The following is a 9425-nucleotide window of genomic DNA, read 5'->3' on the forward strand; positions in this document are numbered from 1 at the left end:
TTTGTTAAAAATGGTTAATGTGAGGGTTTGGATCATGTTTGGAGTCTGTTTTTTCCTGCTAAAATGATTGGTAAAGTTTGAAAATCTGTGTGATCACTATTCACACCAATTTTGATTAGCTTTCTTGCTTTGTGATTAAGAAGTAACATACTGATGCATTTGCAGATATCTGATGGCTGATAATTTACAAGGCCATTCAATCAGACACTGATATTTTTAATTTCATTACAATACCAGTCTGCATCTAGTTTTCACCAGCAGGATTTACCCGATATATTGGAACGAAAGGAAGAGTGCAGCCAACTAGGTGCTGAAGTAAAAAATTAAAAATCCACTTGGCAACAGTTGCCGACTCACTCAAATAGTCTGCTCTTTATTTAAGAACAAAAAGCCTTTTGTATTGTTTTTATATATAGGCTGTACTTTAATCCATTCTGTAAAACCTGGTGAAGGCTCCAGAAAGAAACAAAATACTTGGTTAAATATAGAGCAAACTCTTCCTGTAAGTCAGTAAGTGTTGCACAGTTGTTTTTTTTAACATACAGGAAGATGAAAAAATGAATTGTTCAGTTCAAAATGTTATTATGTTGTGGTAATGTTATGTGATTATCTATCCAATATTATATATTCATAATTGTCTCTCTTAAGTGACCGACCTGTCCTTCTCTGCATGTAAGCTTTGCCACAGCAACTGCAGCGATAGTTTGCTAACCCACAACTAATGTTAGTTACATTAATTGCCTTGTCATTTACCATGGTGGATTTCTCCAGATTTGCATGCCTCACCTTTTAAGGCACAAAAAGGACTTGGCTAGGGATTGATTATGGTTTAGGGTCAAAAAAGTACTTTGTTAAGGTTAGGAGATCTTGGTTAGACTTCATTATCTGTAGTTTAAATGTTTATTTTTTTCCTGACAGAGTGAGAATCAGAATGTACCTCACAGTTGGCAGGTGTCAGATTACAGATTGGTAAACCAAACGTGACTACTTTCAATGCTTCCTTTCATGTTTACTTTTGCATGTATTTTGCATGGAGGCCAGACATATGATGGACTAGATTACCAGAGGTCTTTCATGAGGGATTAAGTGTGTGTGTGTGTGTGTGTGTGTGTGTGTGTGTTCTGGAACATTTGTATCAGCGAGTCAACACAGTAAATCAGTAATTTCCATTACTCTGTGTGTGCGCACAGGTGAGAAAGGCAGGCAGACACAGACAAAGCAAAGTGAGACAGAGAATGACTGTCTACATTATTTCAACGTGTGTGTAATGAATTGTCAGTTAAAAATAGTTCTGCCAGGTTATGTGTGGTTAGTTGTACAATACCTGCCTGCAATACAGTATGAGTGTTTGTATTGTATTTTCTGTATGCAGTAGTTTTCTGTGTGTGTGTTTGTGAGAGCATGAGAGAGAAAGAGGGGGACAGAGACAGACAGATGAAGAGAGAGTTAATATTAACGCCTCAGACATTTATCTCACCATGGGGTCTTCACAGCCTTAGGGGGACATTAATCACACACTTCAAAAATGCAGATGTACTCATTCACTCACAAACACACACACAAACCACAGTACAAGTATCTACGAAGGCTTGATATTTACTGTGCCTAATTGTCTAACCGTAGATCTATTTCAGCTTTGTAATTTAGTGCAACTGTGGCAGTTGACTTTCAGGAAGTGAGTGTGGGTTTTTAGAGTTATTTTCTATTCCCATGTTGATTTCTGTAAGGGGAATATCTGCCTGTCTTAGAATCTAATTACAGCACATAGCTTCTCCGGTTGTCCACAGCAGATATTCACATTTCAAGATGGTGTAATGTAATACACTCTAAGGTAATAAGGTTAAAACTTGCTGTTATGGATATTGGGTTTTTCTAATCTCTGGATTAGGTTTGTTTCTGTCTTCCTCTCTCTTCCTGAAAGCAGGACCATGCAGTGACCATACAGGCAGGCTGGTTTCAAAAAGTGTTAAATGTAAATGTTAAAGCTGTTTATTTCATTGGATTTCAGCTCCGTAGAAGTGCTCCCAAATAGTGGTGTGTGTGTATATATATCTGTGCTCATAAAATATTTCACTTCTGTCACTATACAATACATTATGAAATAAAACACATTTGTGTATTCTGTTTGGGCATGCCATCTTTGATAGTCGTCATTGTTCAAGATTAGAAACATCACTCGTGCGGATCCCTATGAGAAAGACACTTTACACTAAAACAGAATAAAGGTGATGTAGGGTCAAAAGACAATGTGTCAGTTGGACTAGTTCTGTTTTAATGGCTTTCAGGCGCCTTTACATATCATTTGCGTGACTACATGCATTTGCAAGAGGTTGTGATCATGTCGTGTTTTCAATTGACATTGGTAATTGTGTACCTGCTTGTACTTGTAATTGTGTGTGTGTGTGTGTGTATGTTGACCTTACTGACACTGGTGACCTTACTGACACTGGAATGGTTGTTAACCTCATTCTTTCAGCTGTAGCGGCTGTGGTTGAAAGGTTGGACCTGCACCACTGCTTGAGTTCCCAACATTTACTGAAAGCTCACCTACATTACCTGCACCCAGATAGCAGAAGGTGCGGTGGTATGTGACCAGTCTCTATAATATAAGTAAGAAATGCATCCTAAAGTTATAATAAACAAATTCATATTCAACTTAACTTGAATCCTAAAATAAATCTTAAAAGTACAACAAGTACAAGGCTTTAGTCAGTCTCTGTTGTAGGATGATATCAGAATATAAAAGCATCTCCGCAGCAGCCAGTAATACAGTGTGCGGGATCTTCTACAATTTGTGATGCCACAAGAGAACTGATTGGTCAATAGGCGGTGCTGGTGGTTGTCTTATCTCGAACATAATCTGCTCCAGAGCAGGTTAGCCATTCAAAATGCGTTACTATGGCGATGTATCCTGGTAGAGAACCATTGTGTAGGACTGAAACCCCAGAGTAAAGCCTTGTGCAGACTACACAACTTTCAGCGTCGGCCTATGAGAGTATTGAAGTTGTTGTGGCGTTCACACTACGTGACTGTTCTGTGACAGGGGGTCACACACTACATGAGCTGACCGCGGCTGTGGCACCCGACGCTGGTCTCCAAACCATGTTTTGTGCTAGATATCTGGCAGATGTCGGCGATGTGTCAGAAATGCGTCGGGGAGCCGTTTAGATGTGTCGTTGAGTAGTTCACACATAACAACTGCCGACCGCTGATCAACCGCTGATTTACTCCCAACCACAGATGGTCGCTGAGCGGCAAGTAGGCCTAGAAATTGTGTAGTGTGAACTAGGCTTTAAGTCAGTGAAGTGCCTTTACAAGCAGGCAGATTTTATTAGTAGAGTGTGTGTCTTTTTGTGTATCTGTGTGTCCTCCAGGTGTAACAGCTTAGCAAAAGAGCAGAACTGTTATTTACCACTCCAACTAATGTTTTCACTTCACTATGTAGCTCGGAGATGCCTTGATCCTTCACAGATGAAGCTTCAGAACCCCCTCTTTCTCAATTAAACTCTGTGGGGCTTTGTTGGCATGGGAAACATGGACATTTAAATTACCAAACTAAATTGTGCAATAAAAATATGTACATTAACAGAAGATTCTCACTCACTCACTCACTCACTCACTCACTCACTCACTCACTCACTCACTCACTCACTCACTCACACACACACACACACACACACACACACACACACACACACACACACACACACACACACAGAATATGTAAATGTGTGTGACTCCCCTCTCAACAAAGTACCTTAAAGGTCACTTTCTCACTGCTAAAATTAAAGGATTAGTTTGGATGTGTGCTTCCTCTTGTCTTTCCTCCAGCATCACTGTTTTTGTTTTTATTTCTACCTCCACCTCTCCGTCTTTGGGTGTTAGTGTCTTCGCACATTGTTTTTCACAGTGCAATTGTTGGAAGGAGAATTTGCCTGTCATGGGCAGAATCAGGAGAGATTGCACTCAGGACAGGCGGTGGTTATTTTGAATGGTATAGTATGGAATTCAGTTGCAGTTGTCTAGAATGGCATGAAATTGTTGGGTGTGGATTGGAGAGAGCGGAATAGTCTGGAATGACAAGGACTGAATTGGCCTCCTGAAGGATGTAGTGTGTAGTCTTTGGCCAGATTGACCATGAGGACTCGGAATGTTATGTCTTTCTTCAAAAACAGTTAAAAATAACGATATCATGTGAATATCAGACAGATACCTCCGTAGGATCAGTTGTTCTTAACCTCTGTGTGGATTTGCAGAGTTTAATGAAAGAGTTTGGACAAAGACAGAGCTTCCACTGCTCTGAAAATATGACATCACCCTTTCTCCATCCCTCCCTCTCAGCCTTCCTGCCTCAGTCTCTCTAACTCTTTCTTTCTTAAACTATGACATCACCTGGTGTGAGACGTAGTAGCAACTTTTACGTTGGCCTCTTGGTGGCAGCCTTGGCTCATGGGAAGTGCTTTTATTAAAAGACTGCATCTCTGCAATATCAGGATGAGGTCATCCTTCTGAAAAACACTCTGTATTCTCATTCATGGTTTAAAAGTTGTAAATTTAAGTCCTTGAAGGCTACGCATGATCTTTTATCAGTAATGTTAAAGCTAGCTCTTTGTTAGTATAATGTAATTACAAAAGACATCATGTAGATGTTTACATAACAAGAGCCTTATTGATTACGATTTAATGTAAAGTAGCTGTAGAATGTTTGGTTGAGAGAGTCCTCTCTGTCATTTGTAGAGTTTGCAATGTACATGCAGTATTTAAAAATCCAATGTTTTAACTCATGGTGCTGGCCAGTTGATAAATAAGCAGCCAGTTAATATGTTCAGTCATAAAATATATACAATATTTAGTAATTTTGAACAATCTGAAGATAAATGTCTCTCCTTTCTCTCTTTTAGTTTTACATCAATGAAAAAACAACCTTTGCCACTTCTCCTCTCTGCTTTCATTGTCTCCACACTTGTTATACTGCCTGTACTTGTTCAGCCTGGCTCGTTCTGAGTTGCTTTTCTTCTGCACAACCAAAGAGGGCACTGTTTACCCATGATACTGCACTGATACACATGAACCACATTTGAGCAGCAGAGCAATGTGCCAAATAGTGACTTCATAGAAAGGGGAGTGCATGCATGGACGCACACAATGCACATACGCATGCACACACTTGGAAAGTCACACCAGGATATTTGGATTGTTTTTGGCTGTCCTCCTCTCCTTCCCTCCCAGTCTCCTCTCCCTGCCAGCCTGGCCACATACACATCACTTCAGTTACGATTTTACATACCGGTTAGGCAAAATTACTTCCTGGTACACAATGTCAGCCAAATCAGTTCCTGGTTTGGACACAGACGGTTGGAGGATATGAACTTCAGTGAGAGGGTGTGAGCTGTTTTGATGAAATGAAATGAGGACTTACTTGATTGATCAGCAGGTATTACAGGTGTTGCATTGGTCACATACGGTGTAATTTCCCTGTGCCTTTTAGACAAGCACTTAATGCTGCTTCCATATTAAATGTCAGGAAGAAAACATGGCATAATTGTAAAAATTAATATTTGCATTCATTGTTCTTGCATAAATGGTATGTCACATTTGCAATCAATGAATATTCCTAAATTTTCCAATTATATACATTTTCCAGGATATTTCAAATTGACAGTATTTGGAATTTTTGCTCAAAACATTGTCGGACCAGTCTGATTCAGCTCATACTGCATTTGTTCTCCAAGCGCTTCTGCTGCTCTGTGTGATTGTATTACATCACTGTAGAGTATTCTCACTCTGAGTGTGTGTGTGTGTGTACCTCGCATACATGCCGTCTCATTCATAAAACGGAGTGTGTGAGGATCTTCTGATTGGATGACTGTGTGCTACGCAACCTTACACGCCGCATTATTATATCCAATGAAAACGTACAATGTTCTCTTTGACTCCGCCTCTCACATACACACAGACGCGCACACACACACACACACAGACGAGTTAGCGCGCACACACACACACACACACACACACAGTTGCAGACGTGGTGGGAATTGATATTGTGCAGGGAAAGTGTGTGAGAGACAGTTCAACAGCCGTCATTCTGCAAGATTAGACATATCACCTGGTGTGCGTACGTGTGTGAGAAACATGGATGCTCGCCTTTCTACTATCTTGCGACTGTGTGTGAACAACAGTCCCACTTTGCTGATGGAAAAGGGTTGGAAAAGAGTGAAGGGGAAAACGGTGTAAGAGAAGACGTGGTTAAGAGTCAGCGGGGTAGGGAGGAGGGTGCTGGGATGAAGGGTACAGCAGACAGAGACAGATCCACTTGAAGCCAAAATCAGCTGAAGCAAAGGTCGGAAAAAGGCAGGCGAACAGGGAGGACGATACATTGCCAGGGAAAACAAAATAGACTCTGGCAATACTGCAGAAACGGGAAATAGAGAGATGGATTGATGGAGGAATAATGTAGAGGAGAAGGGCGCTGAAAGGTAAAGGAGACAGGAGAGACATAAGAAAAGAGAAAATCAGTGCATTGCAGAAGGAGGTTAAGGGAATGGGAAATGGTAGTTGGCAGCAATGGATAGAAATCAAGTGACATAGTTGTGAGACACTTGAATTGAATAAATATATAAAATACCCTCAAGTTCAGAGCAAACATTTGACTGGTAGACAGGCAGTTAATATGTAAATATGGATATGTAAATATTAGTATGGCGACATGAGCATTCAACAACTTTGAATATTAAAGTTGTAATTTGGCAAAACGGGCATAGCCGTTTGTATGGCGATTATGCAGATTATGTTCACACAAAACATAAGAACTACTTAATGACATTTGTGCTTTACTATCTTAATTATTTTACTTTATCAGAATAGTTCAGTAGTTGTATATATGTATGTATGTCTGGCTTTAACAGAGCAATACTGTTAAAATGATAATGGGACCGCCCTCTTCCATCTCTGTAAAACACACAAAGTTTGCAAGGCTTTGAATTTGTCTGAAGCCCTACAAATGGACCCACAAGTCTAGGCAGTCAAGTGTAACCATTTAGAGGCCAGGAGATTAGAGTGATCCCAACGTGTGAGAGAGAGAGAGAGAGAGAGAGAGAGAGAGAGAGAGAGTGTTTCGGTGATCCTACAAGGTGACCCACGTGTAGGCAGCACCCAGTAACCATTTAGAGGCCACAGGATTAGGGACCTCAGCCATTCCTGCATTAAGATTCCCTTTAGGGAACTATGGATGAAGGAGAAGAAGGATATGAGATAGCTTGAGGTAAAGAGGGATCACTGCTCAATCTAATCCAATGATTACCCTGAGGAAAAGAATTTTGACAGCAGCTCAAACTGATGGGATGAGAACAACCATTGCAGCAAGAAAACCAAATATATCAGTCTTAGTATATACTGCTGTCATCATTTTTGGGGTCTTTTAGACTGACAGCCACATTACTAATTAAGTCATAGGTAAATAAGTAAATAGTGGATGGTAAAACAACATGACGTGTGTCTGTTGTTTAAATGCAGAAACATGCCCACAACAAATATGCCCACCGGCGATAATAAGGGACTGCAGGAGAGAAATAAGGATTATTCTTCCCTGTCACTCATTTCTCCAAGGAAAGAAGGATCTCCCTTATTGCACTTCCCACATGTGTGGTTTAGGAGCAAACAAAGAGAATTACAGTTGGCTGAGAGACCAATCCTTGCTCCCTTGAGAAGAAATAAAAAACAGGACAAATTGATTCCCCAAAGGGTAGTGATATCTCACCTGTTTTTCCAACCAGAAAGAAGCAGGAAAAGGTAGGAGAGGAAGAATAATGGAAGCAAGGATCACTGATCCAGCCTCTGTCCATGCATTTGTTCACCCACACATTAATTTCAGAAGAAAGCTAGAGATAAATGAAGGGAGAAGCTGCAAAGGAGTTCCCTTTGCTGCTACCCCCTAGAGGGCAGAAGCATGTTTCCTATTCCCAGCAGAAGTCCGCCAGCTAGTCAACCCCTTGTTATCCAAGGAATACCGCCCGCATTCCACAGGGAATGGGAATACCCTGAAGGGATATAATGGGAATATCATGGAGGGGATGTGAGTAATGGGATAAGGCAAGAGCCAGGGGAAAGGCTAGGGGGTGGAGGGGGTTGAGGCAGGGAGGGACTAGGAAACAAGGGGGGGGGGGGGGGGGGGGGGGGGGGGGGGGGGAGGTTGTCTGGAAAAGGGATGAAGGATGAAGCCAGGTTTTGCTGACATCCAAGGTGTTGAGCCTTAAATCAAAGCAGGGAGATGATGCTTTCTGACAGAAGAGGTGGTATTATGGCAAAAAAAGATCTCAGACGAAAACGTCCACACTGCATAGAAGATTGAGATGAGTCTTGCTTTCCCTCCTCTTCAACATGTTGTATCAGGTGGCATTTAACAAGGCATTTAACCCCCAGCATCTAAACTTGAGCTGCTTAGCGGGCAACACGATATGCCTGTGGATATGTTGGGCAGCTCCCAGTTGTGTGTATAAACCATCCTTCATTGCCCCTGTCTTGACTTTCATATCTATTATTATAAATACAAGTTTTATTGCCAGGTATGTATACACATACGAGGAATTTGACTCAGGATTGTACATTGCTCATGATGTGCTTACTTATACAATAATATAATAATAAAATAAAATCAGACACACTACAGAATAGACAACACTAATATACACACTATGATCAAAACAATATAGACATATTGACAAATAGTGCAGTGATCAGAGTGCAAAGGATGCAAGAGTAAACTATTCTCATTATGTACATGTTAAAGGTGGATATGATATACAGGTACACATACATGTACACAGTGTGATGGAACATAGTGCAAAGGATGCTGAAAAAAATAAATAAGACTTATGACCTGAGGTAGGTGTATTGGTATACAGCATATACAATATGACATAGTATGAACAGCACTGAAATAGAGAATGATGAATAAATAAATAATAAGTGGTAACCAGTAAACAGGTGGCTGATTAGAGACAGAGTTACTGGGTTATTGCACAGGAATTGTTCCTGACACTGTGAGTCAGAAATCAGCTGTTCATCGGAGTGATGGCTTGTGGGAAGAAACTGTTCCTGAGTCTGTTGGTTTTGGCATACAGTGCTCTGTAGCGCCTATCAGAGGGGAGGAGCTGGAACAGGTTGTGTCCGGGGTGAGATGGATCTGCAGTGATGTTTCCTGCCCGTTTCCTGACTCTGGAAATGTATAAGTCCTGAATGGAGGGCAGGTTGGCACCGATGATTTTTTCTGCAGTCCTGACTGTCCGTTGTAGTCTGTCCTTGTCCTTTTTGGTGGCAGATCCAAACCAGACAGTGATGGAGGTGCAGAGAACAGACTGGATGATGGCTGTGTAGAACTGGATCAGCAGCTCCTTAGGCAGGTTGAGCTTCCTGAGCTGACACAG

General features: G+C 41.1%; 1 protein-coding gene across 5 annotated transcripts in view; it reads left to right on the plus strand.

Annotated features, from left to right (window-relative positions):
- cdkal1 (CDK5 regulatory subunit associated protein 1-like 1) overlaps positions 1 to 9425 on the plus strand; it is a 283565-nt gene that overhangs the window by 4853 nt on the left and 269287 nt on the right. The gene's annotated exons all lie outside the window — the stretch shown is intronic.

Source organism: Micropterus dolomieu, linkage group LG03 (assembly GCF_021292245.1).
Source record: "Micropterus dolomieu isolate WLL.071019.BEF.003 ecotype Adirondacks linkage group LG03, ASM2129224v1, whole genome shotgun sequence".
NCBI lineage: Eukaryota > Metazoa > Chordata > Actinopteri > Centrarchiformes > Centrarchidae > Micropterus > Micropterus dolomieu.